The sequence below is a fragment of the Patella vulgata genome, chromosome 1 (assembly GCF_932274485.2).
Source record: "Patella vulgata chromosome 1, xgPatVulg1.2, whole genome shotgun sequence".
In the NCBI taxonomy this organism is placed as follows: domain Eukaryota; kingdom Metazoa; phylum Mollusca; class Gastropoda; family Patellidae; genus Patella; species Patella vulgata.
The window spans coordinates 69,821,389-69,836,504 of NC_065879.2; the positions used below are offsets into that span (position 1 = coordinate 69,821,389).

General features: G+C 36.2%; 1 long non-coding RNA gene across 1 annotated transcript in view; it reads right to left on the reverse strand.

Annotated features, from left to right (window-relative positions):
* Positions 1-203: 203 nt before the first annotated feature.
* Positions 204-15,116, reverse strand: part of LOC126808464 (uncharacterized) — a 72,984-nt gene continuing 58,071 nt past the window's right edge. Inside the window, exon 3 of the long non-coding RNA XR_007674643.2 lies at positions 204-339. This is a non-coding gene — a long non-coding RNA (uncharacterized LOC126808464). The remainder of the gene's footprint in view (positions 340-15,116) is intronic.

A 15,116-nucleotide genomic window follows, 5' to 3' on the forward strand; every position in this document is an offset into this window, starting at 1 on the left:
CCAAATAAAATATTCTTGCTGCTTCCACTGAATAGAATTGTTCTCCATTTCGTACGAGCAATTACGTCGAAAATTTTAAATTATGAAAGCCCAAAATGATAATCATCACAAGAGACGGACAAACAGACGGGTTTCCATAGTATTGATTAAGGGAAATAACTTATCGGAATGAAATGAAGAGGGGATATAACTCACCATTTGTATCTGCATTTTTAATCATTTCATCTATTTCTATAGCTGTATAATCATGCCCTAGCGTTCTTAATACACAGCCTAATTCCTCACTAGATATTTTTCCATCCTGATTTTTATCAAATAAATCAAAAGTTTGTTTTAATTCTGAAAATATAAAATAGATAATCCATAATATAATTGAAGCAAATGTGGGCGGCGGATTGTTTATGTGCAATAAATCGACATGTGGAGTCGAACATGACAGACTATTCGAACTTCTCACACACAAGTAACCTGTTTCTCAACTTTATTATATTATATTATATACATGTACATAATTTTAATACATGCCTAAATTATCCCCAAATGAATATAATTATCTATGAATGTATCTAGAAATTGTGCCATTTTCTTAGCAACTCTAGTTGAGTACCATAAAAATGATGTTCTTAACAACATTTAAAATGCTTATCAAACCATTAACATCACAATTACTCGCCTAATAATCACATTAGAGCTGCCCCTTGAAGGTCATTCTTATAAAATTGCGCAATTACATAAGTCGAAGAAATATATCATGGTCTCTCATCGCCATCTTAGCAGTAACGGATTTTTGATGCACAACCTCTAACGCGTTTCAATTCTACAATCAATTTCTCGAGTCTAGCTCTTATCTCGTTCTTAACTGTCTACAGATTGCAATGATTACTTGTTCTATTTAGTGGAAAACTGTAGGCCAGTTATTGGAATTTAAGGGTAATATTGCTTAAAGCGTTGTTTGAAAAATACACTGACGCCATGGATAACACATTGCTGTACCTATTAAAATATATCACTAAAGCAGTATTTAAAGCAGGGATTAGTTTCCAATTTAACTCATCATAGATTAGTCTCACACTAGCCCTAGGACTGCTTTACGCCCATGGTTTATAAGCCTATTACACCCACAGAATGTTTCGTGAAGTAGAGGAATAGGAACGGGTATGATCGTGATCAGTTTCTAACAGATTACTCGAATATCACGTAAATTTTGTTTGAATACCCTGAAGATTACGCAAATATTAAATGACCGATCACTTGAATATCAAGTAACTTTAATTAATTGTATCTATCAGAACACTATGTTACATGTTTCTTGCAAATACTGAAAGACCAGGTAAGTTTGCATAGCTAATAAACCTTTATTGTACTTTTGTCACCAATTACATTTCGGGCAAAACATCGAAAGTTCACACGTTCTGTTAGTTGTTTCCAACAGAACACTCCAAAACCATGTGTAGTTAGAGGTTTCCAGCAGAACATCCAAAGAACAAGAAAGTTTTTTATTGTATAATACCAGAAGATCGAATAAGTTCGGTAAAAAGTTCTAGCAGAACATCCGCCGATTAAAAAAGTTCGGTTGAAAATTTCTAGAACATCTGAAGATGAAAGAAATATGTTCGCTCACCAGTAACATACTGATAACGTAATCGATGAACACAAAACCCCTCAAATTAGTTACTGTGGATCAATTGTGGAGATTTTAATAAAAACATTTCAAGCTTCATTTAATTTTGTTTTAGCTAAGAACCATACTCTCCACAGTATGAAAATCGACATAATATGCATGTTTCTTAACTAATATTATATTCCCACTATCACGATCGTGGTTTTAATCGTGGAGTAATCATGGTGATCCTATCGGGTCTTATCATATATTGAGGTCAGTCGTAGCAATCGTGTTGATCGTATCCGAACGCACACCAGATCGTGGACTCATAGGGACAATCCTGTCGTAGAGCATTACACGACAGTGGGAACCCAACATTAGATAAAACAAACCTTACAGATTCTCTTCGTTTTAGCCAAAAAAGCGGTTCGGTTAGTTCGAGTAAACTGTGTTCGCGGTGCCCGAGGGTTCTTTACCCGGACTAGAACTTCAACTTAAGCGAACATACAACCCTACACAACTTGCCGATGAAAGGCATTGATCGACGATAATTAAATTGTTCGACTTCAGGCCAAGTTAAACCCCCTCAAGTAACAATTTCCTCAAAATATCAATAAAACAAATAGACAGAAAATCAAGTAAACCCCTTCATGGGATTACGTCTATTGAGTGCAGAGAAATCATCAAAATAACCGACTAACATAGTCCTCAAACGACTTTAAACAGTGGAAATAACACAAACCTTAATGAATAGGGGTTACCAAGCCATGATTCAATATATATATATATAATGTTAATTTGATGCCGACAGCAAAGTTTGTTCGAATCACGGCCTTCTAAATATTTCAAGAGATAAACGAATTTCTTGATGTAAATCGACAATAATGTCGTACCCAATGTAAGCACATTCTAGAACGGATGTGGTCATTAACGGGCAAACGAAATGAAATAAAATATGAGAAATATGAGAGAGAGAGAGAGAGAGAGAGAGAGAGAATTTTAGGAATCCATGATTAAAAAAATTTTTTAACGTGTCAATGTGAATACAATCTATATATGCTGTTCTAATTTTCTGTATACATTTAATTTTATAGATAGGTTGCCAGGCAACGCAACATACACAAGCTAAGCAGTCCAGGCGGTCAATACGTATTGTCGCATATTGTTTCTTTTGTCGGTAATGAAAATCTTTACAGCACACTAAAATCTGATTAGGAGTAAACAACATTAAGTAATTATCAGAAATTACTAGAATTTGGTTGGTTTCTAGTTCTGCCCCATGCTAGAGTTTAGTACACAAAACATTCAATATCATGAATTCAACTGTTCTATTTATCAGAAATCGTTGAAAATCAATAAACTTCGTCGTCTCATAATCATAAAAAGTAAATCGGATAAATTTTGCCTCGAGAGCATCGACATTTTTCGAAATAATCGAAAATCGTTGGCAATGAAAGGGCTGCTTCGTCTCAAGACCTTAAACACTGTGTAAATTTAAGGTCAATTACTTTAGCCCGAGCGTCCACAATCGGACGGACGGACCGACGGATAATATAAGCCCTGGCCAATTTAAACTTGACTGGACGTAACTGAAATTGGTAGTCAAAAATGAGATTGAGTTTAAGGTTGTCTTGACGGAAGTTGTTCATAATGAAGGAAAGGCGAATAACTAAAAAATTACCACCTCTTGAAATGAACAACGTTGGGTTAAACGATCGAGCTTCTTTTACAAGTATCAATCGTACAAGAAATTGACAACAACGATCACAATGGCGCCTCATCTGACAACAATAGGAAAGTAATTATCTCAACTTTTGACTGTCATTAAATATTTATTATAAGGATAAGGCTAATCGTCGTTTAGGGACGTAGAGTAAAGACGGATTCTAAATTGTTTTTGTTAAAGCCAACGGCAAGTCATTTATCAATGCGCCAGTTTCGCACATTAAGACGGACCTGGGTCCATTTTGGAATGTAACTTTTTTTTAAATATCTAGCAATTATCTACCTTTATATGTTACAGAACGACGCGGATTTCCAATTAGAATAATCCCCAACGAGTAAAACAGGCATGGCATACGAACCGTTAATGAAAAAAAAAAAACCAAAAAAAAAAAACCAAACCAAAAAACAACCCCCCCCCCCAAAAAAAAAACCCCCCATATATTTCTGTTAATTGAATCAGTGTATTTTAAATTTATGACTGAACTATATATATTGATAACGATAAATAACATTCACCATAATTCTTGAAATGCAATTATAGCCATTAAACATACATTATGCAAGAGCTAAATCTGCCTATTGCAGGTCTTTCTTTAGACCTGAAATGCTATCTAAATTATTAATTAGACATTAATTAACTTATCCAGACCATAATCAACTCTCGATGGCATCGCTAGCCTGCGATGTTTATTGGATTAGGTTCGATTTGCTGTTCGACTTCCATTCATATTTTAATCATGAAATGGATAATCGAGACTATGTTTTTTATCCTACCGACTTTAGTAATGATGATCGAGGCTAGGCCTAAAATTCAATCTTAAAATCTCGGTTCATAGTGGACCAATTTGACTGAAATTTTCAGCAAATTCCCTTTACAGTATCTGGTTCTTAACTATTTTAGTGAGAACTGCCAGCTCTTTATCTAATCTCCCATAATGTATCTCGGTTCATAGTGGATCAATTTGACTGAAATTTTCAGTAAATTCCCTTTTACAGTATCTAGTTCTTAACTATTTAACTGAGCTGCCAGCTCTTTATCTAATCTCCCATTATGTATCTTTGAGCAGTAGGTGTTAAATTTTAATTAAGGTCCAGTCATGTGGTCCAGGAGTAAGAACTGAAATGAAATGGGATTTAACGTCACACTGTATACCCCACCTAGTGTGCTACGCGGGAGATTTAACCAATTCCAAATACCAATGGTTCGTTAACGTCCGCGCCAACGAGTACAAGGGTGTGCATTACAGTTAGCTCTTCACGACAATCATACATCGATATTTTATAATCTACCAGCAATTAATCCCGCCCCAGCTTCGATTAACAATTAGGAACTTGATAATCAATTCTTTTCGTGGAAGTCTTTCACAGCGAAAAGTCCGAAACAGCTTCACAATTATTGACTAATCAAAATGGTTCTAGATCTAAGCGGAGATATGTAGTACCTAAACTACGATGGAAGTCAAGGAAACCACAGAGGAACCATGAGTGGTTCTGTTTTTGGCCAGCTTCCTGAGTCTACTCTCTACGAATCTACGCACCACAAAACAAATCTAGTACAGATGATGCAGGCTTTATGTAAAATATATGTAGACTGGTGGTAGAGATGAGAAGGAGAATCAGAGTGCTCAAATAATCCACAATAAGACGTGTCTGATACTACTATTAGAGAACGTCATTACTACTGGAAATCTCATCTTATTCTGATTTATATTCGTGTCTTTTACTCTGGTTCATTTGATACACGGAAGATTCCATATACACGTAATTTCAACAAACAGCCAATACGCTCAGCCTAGTAGTCATTCGTGTCTACACTCGGCAATCCAAGTCATACTACCTTAAAAGTTTATTTTTTAAAAATGTGATTGGCCACTTCTTTTATTACCACTACTGGAAAACCAATTTAAGACAATGGAATTATTTAGTATTTGTGTATAATCTAACTAATTCATCATGTTGTTCTGCCTTTGATCGTTCTTGGTACGTCTAGCGTCATATATATTTTCTGTGACCATGTTGCCAATTAGGAATAATAAGTGTGATAAAAGCTAAAAACACGTGGCGCATCCAGTGAATGAAGTATAGTTTACTTTCTGCCCTTGGGCGAGTAGTCACTATTGGTCCTAATCTGAGGTGACTGGTGCTCGATTTTTCTATGTAACTAAGATCTATCTGATAGCAGCTTAGTCATTATAAATCCTTTACCTTTCTTACCAGCTTTAGATAGGAAATGAAATGGGGTTTGACGTCCTACTGTTCTGCACCGACTGAGTTAATGAAGACAGTCATACGCTACAGTCTAATCTTATTTTGAATTCCCACTGTCATGATTTCTTTTACGTACACGCCAATGTTTGCATGGGACCTTGGTTTTTCGTTGTCCAATGCCATCGGAAAAAAAACCCTGATGAACTTTCTCGGACAACACAGGGATCAAACACGAGACCTAAAGGTTAGCGAGCCAATGTCTTACTCATAGAACCACGGCGACTCCAGATTTAGATAGGAAATGAAATGAAGTTTGACTTTGCGTCAATACACGGCAGTTTGGGACCAAACAAACAATTAAATTATAATCACGTGTTTACACTTAGGTCAGAACAAGTAAGAACCGGATTTAAAAATCGAATTTCTATTCACGATTCTCCTGAATAAACGGTGATATAAGGGGATTTTATTTATATCAGAATTGGTCTGATACCGGGATAAAACGGCACTATTTCCAGTACTCATATACCTTCAAAACGTCCAATCTGTATCAAGTGGTTTCGTCATATCAGAAAATCAAAGCACGGCATTTCTGAGTTAATCAACCTACTTAAATTCACATTACGAAAGCGGGCGATAATTAGAAATTAATCAATCTTCTTTTATCAAACAAATGTCACAAACAGGGTTGGTATTATCTTTAAAGTAGAATTTATTATTCATCTGGAAACTTGGCCCAGGTCCTATCTGTTCTTACCAGGTGCCAAGAAATAGCACGGTGTCGTTTAATACCACCGCCCTTACTAGAAAACAAGTAGATGGATTTAACTGAACAATGGAAGATTAATAAGACAGTGTTCGTCATTATCAAATGGCTAGACCTGTTTTTTATTTGATTGAAAAGAAAAAACCCAACCAAATGTTGATTTCTTTAATTTGTGTGGTTTGATATGTTCATTTTATATAGAATGATAATTTGTCTTCGTTGATACCTCCATGTCTATAGATTAGGGGTCTAGTGTTCCAATGTCAACACGGTGGTAAACAAAAATGACTTCACAGACCAGTAAATCTCTTTTTCTTCAAAAATGCAAAACGGAATCCATGAAACGTACTTTCATTATTCTGCATGTCTTTTATGGAACAATCTGCCTTTTGATATAAAGATGTGTAAAATATTGAAAAGTTTAAGATTAAACTGAAAACTCATTTATTTTGCACACTGAAGGAACCATAATATTCCACTGATGACATACTTATTATTTTTAACTTGCAACTGCATTCTATCCTATTTTGTGTGTAATTATAGTGTTCTTTCTATATTCTACTTGTATAAAGTATATGTTTTGTAGTTTGGGAGTGATTACATTTCAAATGATTTTGAATTTATCCTAATATTACATGTATATATGTCTTTGTAGCTTAGGAGGGACCTATGGAAGATTAGTTGTTTTTTTGCAAACTAAATACGTTGCCTCATTAAATTTTTATCATTATTATTAATATTTCCGGTCCTTTTAAGATATAAAATTAAATACAATAAACATTTGAAGTTCAGGCCGCGACATCAAATTTGAAGGCAATGGGAATGGAATTTGTGGTAATACAGGACCCGGAGAAAACCCACGAGTCTGGACAGGCGACCCTATCCCTTACCACGTACAGAGAATCGAAAAAACGCCACTTGCCTCAATGGCACAAACTTTATGATCTAGCGTTAAACCATTCGGCTACCCAACTCCCCTTTCTCAGTGTAATTGTATGCTCCAATAAGACACCAACATGGTTTCCATTTATCAAGATCTTTATCAACATAACAGGCAGGCATGGATGCTAAGTTACGGGTTTTTCAATACATGTGAATTAGCAATGTACTCGGTGACCCTGCATTAACTGATAATCTAGAGAGTTCCCAATTTCTCCAAAACACGCAAGTTTCTGTAATGCATACGTTCCTCAGAGTAATTCCAGACTGTAAACACAGTTCTTCTTTTCATTCCATGTTCTACGAAGATATTTTTGATCGCCATAATTCTAAAGAGCTCTCTTATCAATAAACTGAGCGACCCTGTTTATGTTTGTAAAAATGTTTTGATTGTAGTGACTGGGTTACCGAGTGAAATCTGTGGTTATGTTTAAGGTCCCACCATCACTATACCTGTCATCTTTGGCACTTACAAGATATACACTTTAATGAAATATGGGAACACTCACAAAGGGTTCAAGTAGTCCCTTTCTTGAAATAGAGCAACTTTTTGTAGTAGTCAATATGATTTTAAATCTGACATAAAAGATTACCTTCTTTGGAGGAAAGGGAAAATGAAACTCTTTTAGTTTTTGTTGTACGGATCACAATATCCCCCAAAATATATAGAATACTCCTATATTCTTACAGAAAAAAATATTTTGTTAGTTTTAGCGACTCCTACATATGTAATTATTCCCCTATGTTTTGACTATCCCAGGAACATATCTAGATGTGTAGGAGTTAGTTAGTAACAATTGGCATCCCTACCAACTATCACAGCGGTATCAATTTAAATAATTTATTTACACCTGGTTCCAGTTAGACACATAAGTTGTATCATTTACCTTCACCTGACTTCCATACGATGTTATTACAAATTGGTTTTGTTTAGACTACATTAGAATCAATGTTTTGTACATGCCGATGTCGTCGTTTAAGAACTAAACAATTTAATTTTGTAATATAACCTAAATTATTGCAAAGATGGTCGATAATGCAATCTGATGATTGATAGAATCATTATTGATGTATTCATCAATCTGATGATTGTTAGAAATCATTATTGATGTATTCATCAGCAACATCATCTTCATACACATTTTGTTTTATTAAAGTTTCAACAGTTTTTTATTATTAAAATTATATTGCAAAAATAGTTGATATTGAAAAAGAAGAACGTCCATGGAACCATATTTGCATTATTGAAATTTTGTTTCAACCAGCGGTTGCCATGCAAGATACGCCCACATTTTACAAGAGATGGATGGAGAACAAGCTAAAAAGATAGGTTGTTCGGGAAACGACAGCACTAAAGAAAGACCTGCAATAGACAGATTTAGCTCTTGCATAATGTATGTTTAAGTAATTATCAGAAAATCATTAGAATTTGTTTCACAGATATCAAGGGCCAAAACTCTGACAGTAACTATCAGCCATCGCTAAAAATCAATAGGCTTCTTCGTCTCATGACCTTCATCAAATTCGGATAAAAATTGTGACCTCTAGAATGCCCACAGGCTAAAAACTTGATTTTTCGTACAATCAGTGACTTCGTCAAGTTTCGTCAAAATCGGATAAAAATTATGACCTTCAGTGTTCACAAATTGTGGACGGACAGGGGCGACGACAATACACATCCACATGAAAATGTGGGCGTTTAAAATTGTTTTATTGCGAAAATGGTTCCCTTGGCGTTCTAAATTTGCAATATCAACCATTATTGCTACAAAGCCTTAATAATGAAATACAGTCTGAATCTTATATCCAAAGGGAGACTACAATCTCCTTTATGGGTCTTTAATGGTCTATTTCGATCTGATCTTTCAATTATTATTTGAAAGTAGACCTATAGAAAAATGGCTACAATATGATCAATCACGTGATCAATGGGGGTATGCGACAACCTTTGTGGACCCTTCGGTCAACTTAGCTGATGCCTGACAAACTATCTTGACATATTTCTCTATTAGGGCTTTTCAATATTATTGTTATCTTTGACAGGAAAGACAACTGTAACAATTTAGCCGATCGTCGTAGCTTTTCAATAATACCAATATTGAATATTGATATACATGTACCAATGAAATGGCAAACACCATAACAATTTAGTTTATAGAGCGAATGGCTTAAAGAAATGGCCGTATATAGAAACTGGCAGATGGAACTGACTCGTTGACGATTTGACAGTATATATATGCCAGACTGATTGGCCACGTTGGCGTTCAGTATAAACGAATTCGTTGAAATAGAAATTAATCGATCAAATTCGATCGTTGCGTTCGCAGGCACGTTCATTATAAACGACCATTAAAGTGATGCATACTCTATTTGAACACTTGTATAACTTATAATAATAATTCATATTATTGTTCTGTTGCTTCCCATACTTTAAACGTCTAATGATAAGCAATCGATTAAAATGTCACATTAAATAACTCTTTAATAAATATCTAAATACACCCACGCAACTATCAGTGTTAGTACACCCATGGCGAGAATCTCTGCGATGGTGAATGTTATAGATATATTAAAAGAGCAATAAAGCCACCAATTAGCATTACAAAACTAGTTGATAAATGTCATAGGTTTCAATATGATACTTGTTATCAACCAACCAGGAAATGAAGAACACGAAGAGTTATGTAAATAATCAAATTTGTTCATGTTGGTTATAATATAGGCAATAATCCACGTATCGAGAATGAAGCTAAAGGTTTAACGCCCGACAAGTCCCCTTGATGTTTTTTGGACAGTTCCGGGGCTAACATATTTCATTATTGTATTTTCACTTTTCTATAGCATGAAGCTATTTAGCGGAGGGACGATAACAGTATAATTGTATAGCCGTGGCGAAAGACTTCAGACTACTTAAACTGGGAAATCTTGACCATAACAATTCGGGAAATCGCATACTAAGCTTAATGATACCCTTTTTTTTTTCTTTTGCGGATACCATGGTGCGGTTGTATTTCAATAATTCGTTTTCCGCATAGGGATCTTTAACAGTGGGAGGAGACCCACACGGCTGGTATTGCTACAAGACCCAAGACAATATTGTTACAAGCATCAGTTAAGGAATTATTTGGTTAAAACAGACCCACATTTTATTCCGAATGGGGAATCCTGAACTGAACAACCAAATCGTATACTAAGCCCATGCAGGACCACCCTTTATAATCTTTTAGAGATACCATTGCTAATATTGTTATAGGCATCCATTAAGAAATTATTTGTCCTCTCAATGCTATGTCACGTTTAGGACCATTCTGTTCATCACGTACCTTTGGACGGTTTTAGAGCGAAAGCTATACATAACCATTACACCCTACTAACAAATCATTTATTTCAAAAACCCACTCCACGCCCGATTACACAACCTAAATCTAAACAAACTGCCCCTCGTATTTTAGACGAATCCAGTGGATCGATAAAAATGATTGGCTTTGAATTGATTTGCAGTTATCTTGGCATTTTGTCAAAAATCATGATAAGTTGTTGTTTACAATGAAAGCCTGGCTAGTGAAAATCGGTCTTTGAAAAAGTAATCCATCGTAAAGAAATAAGGTTAATGGGAAGTGTTTACTTTTAATAAATGAAATGAGTATTGACTTGTTAAAATGTCAGCTCCTACTTAAAGCGACTTTATCACTATCTTAAATCTAGACTTTATATGTGTGTATCTGTATCTCGGCATCGGCAATGGTTTGACCGATTGATCTCAAATTTTGTGCTAAAATTAATTTGAAAACGACAAATTTAATTGTTAAATAAAATCTTTATCAAAACGGTTTCTTCTTGATAGCCTAGCCCAGTCGAAGCAGAAAAGTAGGACTTCACTTTAAACCCATTTAATTTCTTTTTGATAACACCCCTTCAATGACTTGAGTAAAGTATCATAAATACGAACAGATCCAAACATTATACAAATCTTTAGATGTCTTATGGTCAAAGTTTTTAGTACTAACGGTTATATTGGTAAGAAGGAGTAAGCGTTCCTGGATCAATTTAAACCTCAACGTCCTTGTATCGAGGGAAGTTTTAACCCAGTACACACTTTGATTATTCACCTTTATAACACACCAGTATTAAGAAAAACATTTCGCAGATGTTAACTTGAGTGGAGAGGACTTTTACGGGGTAATATACTCCCTTCATATAACTTTTCTTATTTTAAGACCTTTTCATTTGCCAATGGTTGACAAAAAGAACGAAAATGTCAACAAGGGTTAAGTTATTCGTGGAAAAATCAATCAATAACACAGCGGGCAATTGAAAATAAAATATTACGCAAACCAATAAATCATAGGTCAGATATAGCATTATTTTCAACACGTATCAGGTAATAAGCTCCAATACCTAACAAATACAGAAATTTTCGTATCTTTATTGATATTGTGTTGGAATAAATCTAAAGCCTTTCGAAATGTTTGCCACTCCGTCTACCTTCCATACACCCATGAGATTACAATGAGCGGCAACGTGTCCACATAATAAGCTTCATAAATTGGCAGATCTGTAAATTATTTTTAAACACGTTTAGGATCATGACAGTCTGGAGATACATAGTGTTATTGGATGGGGAGTTTGTTCAATGACGTATTTGTCCAAGTAAAGCATAAAATTAAACGGAATAAAACGCATATTATAAATTTAAAATTAATTAGTTTAATTTGATGCCGATAATAGGTTTATATAATGCATATCTATACACCGGATAAAAAAGAAGAGTCACACAAAGCGTTGAAATGCGCCCACACAGCCGCCATGTCTCGACGGCAGCTTATTTGAAAGGAAAACTTGGATGTTGACCAAACATAATAAGAAATGTACCCCCCAAGAAATCATTATCGTGTTCACAAGCTTGAAAACAATATGTTACCAGCGGTTGCCAGACAAGATACGCCAACATTTTGCAAGAGATGGGTAGAGAAAATTCATTTTTGTTTTAAGTTCGTGTGTCCATTTTGTCCTTCATAATGCCATCGTGAGGGCATCTTGTCAAATCCTGTCATCTTCGTCTGATTATCGGTGCCGCTGGGCATACTTATAGACCCATCAGCGTTAGCTGAAAATACTTACTTTTTCACAACTCAATAAGAATCAGATTTATGGCGTTCCAAAGCATGGACATATCAAATTCCTTATAATCTGACAATTATCGAATTTAATCGATGTAATGAAACGCTATGCCTATTTTCACCATTTGTACTCAATAAGAATCAAAGGTATCGTGTTATAAATTATCGACAAATCGAAAAGTTCATCTCTCCTCAACTCGGTGAACGTCCACACCAAGTTTGTTTGAGCAATCTTCATCAATTAGAAGCTGATTTATTATGCTCTAAAGCCTTGACCAACTAAATTTATTATCTAAGGTCCCCATCACACCAAACTAGTTCTCATTCCGCTCTGAAAATGTTGTCAAACGGACTCAAACTATGTACGAACGGAGTAGCAACTGTTTACGATCGGCTTATGCACGTCGTGGACGGGAAGGTGCTCTAGAACTTTGAGCCTGTTCAAAATTTCCCTATCCTGCAATTAGACGGGAGTCACAACGTGACTACGAACGGAATTGTCGTACTATGAACAGAATTTCCTTACTTCGATCCTACTAGGGACGTGTTACAGCATGACGTGGTAGGGCATTAAATAGCAGCAGGACTAGGTCAAGTAGTAGCTCGCTGGAACATGAAATAAAGGGGTACAATGTAGGATATAAAATATGGGCCGTTTCCTCACTGGTTTCTCATTTGGCTCGAGATTTCTTGCAGTGCAGTTTTGGACAGGACCATGGAGCCTTTGATATGTTGAATATTGGTTCACGCAATTTCCGTTGTAAGCAGAGCAAGCGTACAATGAAATGGTAGAACAGGGAAGAAGGAGAAAGCCAAGAAATGGTTGGGCTTGGAATTTGCTGAAACGTGAGAGGAGAATAGCTGATAGAGGAGCTCCGCCTGGATGATCAAGTGCCCTTATACAACATCTTGAGAATCACCCCACCCATGTTTGACGAACTTCTTGAACACATCACCCCTTTCATAAAAAAACAAGACAACAACTACAGTGAGGCTATGGAACCAGCGATGAAGCTTGCCATCACACTGCGTCACCTCGCAACAGAAGATTCCTATGTCACATGCAATATGCTTGTTGGTGAAAGAAGTGTGTGATGCCTTGGTTTTTAAATTATACAAAAAAGGCGAAATTTAGCCATGTTTTTGGTCTCCATCAAATGAATTAGTACTACAACCGGACTGTCCTACAAATTCAATACTACTAAAAATATATGACACACAATAAGAAAAACTAAAAATATAATCACCCACCCCGACGAAATAAAATAAAATAAATTACTACTTATTGATGCTCGACCACGTCACGTTGTAACACGACCCTAGTAGAATCGATGTACGGCAATTCTGTTCATAGTACATCAATCTCGTTTGCAGAACGTTGCTCCATCGTCTAATGGCAGGACGGGGAAAGTTTTGAACACCCACAAATTCTTAGAACACACTGCAAGTGTGACAAAGTGCTCTATAACTCGTATCATATTAAGATTATATTGTATACATGTAACGTATTTATATAAATGCATAGAACCAATTTCACCCCCACATCTGCGAACTCACTGAACCCCATACGTTATTGATGTATGATGCAAGATATACTGCCCACTACCAATGTAACTTGTTAAGCCCGTCTCATACTACATCCGTATCCATACATCCGTATCCATAAACGTCATATAGTATGGGATTTCTCTCCACAAGGATGATTATTTCCTCTGTCTTGTCCATGTTGTGTTCTTCACAAGACTACACAAATCCACAGCACACAAGGCCAGGCTTTTCTTGGAATGGATTGAGTTTCTATTTGGGGAGATGGTGTAATAAGGGGAAAGAACTCGCTGATTGGCTAAAGCTCGGCTCACTAGCCGAAATGCCGGACGCACTTTACAAAAATACGCTCTGGGAACAATCAATCCGGCTTAACGGACGCAGTTGTTTTTGTGCGCAATACGTGCCGGATTCTATTTCAACCCTTTCTCTAAAAATGACTAAAGTATACCAGTACGTATTCACGCACGTATTTACAGATACGGATGTAGTATGAACGGACGTTTAATTTTATTGTTTCCTGGTGTATTTTAGTTCCTTTTAAATTTATGTCCCTATGTTCCTGATGTAAATAAATCAAATATTTACGAAACTGATCACAGTTATCAATAAGGTAGTGTTACACAAAGTTCTTAAAGAGATCGTAAACAGTTGCTACTTGGTTAACTCCTCTCGCATACAGTGTGAACCCGTTTGGGAGAACTAGTTTAGTGTAATGGGGGCCTGAACACCACAGCTCGAAGCGTTGAAGGGAAGAGGAATGGCAAGAACGCCATGGATTTTTACAACCCTCGCGCAATAGAAGCGCGTTCGAAGGCGACAAGAGCGAGTCGAACTCGGGCTGGACTGTCTCTTAAACTTGGTGATCCGGTTACGAACTAGTTAGACGTAGTTAGAACCAATTCCGGAGGTATTGGGAACGGAGTAGAACTAGTTACCAAAGGGTTACGGACGGGCTTGGACTGCTTGGAAAAGGGAAATTTACTCAATCTGTACTTAATATAAACTGACTGTGGACGCGGTGCAGACGAGATAGACGAACTGAGTACTGTTCATGAGCGCACTAGGATCGTATTATAGATATTATTTACAGATTGTACCCCGACCACAACCTGTTTTGCGATTTTCTAGGGAAATTTCCAGTACGGAGTGATAAGTAGTTTAGTGTGACAGGGACTTAAGCAGAAAATGATCATCATCGAACTCGGTC